Raw genomic sequence first — 1903 nt, forward strand, 5'->3', positions numbered from 1 at the left:
TATAGCTTATTATCTTACCTTTGCAGGAGCAAGTTGCAATTTCTTACTATATATATATATATACAATCAAGGATCTTATAGCTTATTATCTCACATTCAAGGATCTTTACCTTTGATTAATTTGAAATATGGTATATATGAAATTATGTATTATTTTGTTTGTCAATGAACTGAAAAGAGATTAGACTTGTACAGAAGCAAAATTGGAAATACCAAAATACACTCGAATATGTGTTCCAAATAGAAATTGAACTTGTACAGAACCTATTTTATGGAAAGTGGAAATACCAAAAATACCATAATACGTACACTCAAACTCTTCAAAAAAGCTATGTGTGTTGTGTTGTACAGAACCTACTTTCTTCAAAGTGGAGTTAGATATTGACTTGTTGTGGACTCTGTAAAGATTATGTATATTTACTAATATTGCATATGGAGCAGACTTTATAATTTTCCCGAGTTTAAATTGAAGTTTCTAGAACACTGGATGATATACCATTTGATCTGGCATTTTTTATCAATGTTGATTACCTTGAATATGGTATGTATCTTCAGACGGATTTTAGTTTTATTGTACATATATTTCTAAAAAAACATACTTGGTATCGATTGAATCTTCGATTTTATATTGTCTCTGAAAAAAAGCTCAACGAATTAAATATTTTATACCCCGTCAAGAAAATATATATATATAAGTCGAAACTTGAGAGAGAGATAAGCGGAGGCAATATAGAAAGTTTTGCCAATTTGTAGGTCTTTAGGTTTCTCAATAAGTCAAGAGTTTTAATTGAGAGAGAAGTCTACGTGGCATTATAGGGTTTTTCAAGAAGTCAAGAGTTTTAATAAAGAGAGAAGTCTATGTGGCATTGTAGGGGCTATTAGAAAAGGCTAACTCTCATATTAGAGTGCCACCTGGGATAGAAAAAATTCTCCATTAGAGGTCTCTACTTTAGTATATAGACAAGATTTTAGACCCGGCCATATGGCCGGAATCATTTCTAAAATTCACATCCCTTAAATTTTTAGGAGGAATTCAATGACAGATAATTATTAACATAAGTTTTTGGAGTTGATTTAGCAATGTTTTCTTACTGGAGTCATATAAAATTTCCTAGTTAGATGTTGATTGACTAATTAGAGTTAGGGGTGCCAACGGGTTGGTTTTGGGTCGGGTTTTAACTGTTTAGGTTTGGATTTTACTATTTGCAGTTCTATCGGTTTTGGTTCTCAACGGTTTTAGTATGAGAATTATATAACCCAACCCAAAACCATCAAAACCCACGGTTTTTTTTATTGGTTTCGATTCTAATTCGGGTCTTTATTATTTATAATGATTATTAAACAATTTCAATCATTTAAACACTAAAATTTGTTTTTATTTTTATTTTTATTTTTTTCTTTTCCTACATGAGAATATTTTATGTATAATTAGTGATGTATCAACAATCATATTTACATCAATCTATGAACATTTATCAATCATACTCGTTAAAACATTTACCATTCATGCATGTGATAATTTCAAGCTTTGATATAGAAATTAAAATAATCAAATATCTAACCCCAAAAATTTGATTTTTTTTACGTGCATGCACATATATTTGTACACGCATATTAACTCGCATTATATTTTAAATCGAACATGCGAGTACATGCGTCTTACAATTACATCTCATCACTAATTTTTAACATAAACACTACATATTGGTTTATAATAAGTGTGTGTACCATAATATATCAAGCATGTGTATCCTATTTAAATGTACATGTGCATAAGTTAATAAATATAAAATGTGGTTCTATTGGTTTCAGTTCTCAACGGTTTTAGTATGAGAATTATAGAACCCAACCCAAAACCATCAAAACCCACGATTTTTTATCGGTTTCGATTCTAATTCGGGTC

Source organism: Coptis chinensis, chromosome 6 (assembly GCF_015680905.1).
Source record: "Coptis chinensis isolate HL-2020 chromosome 6, ASM1568090v1, whole genome shotgun sequence".
Classification (NCBI taxonomy): Eukaryota; Viridiplantae; Streptophyta; class Magnoliopsida; order Ranunculales; family Ranunculaceae; genus Coptis; species Coptis chinensis.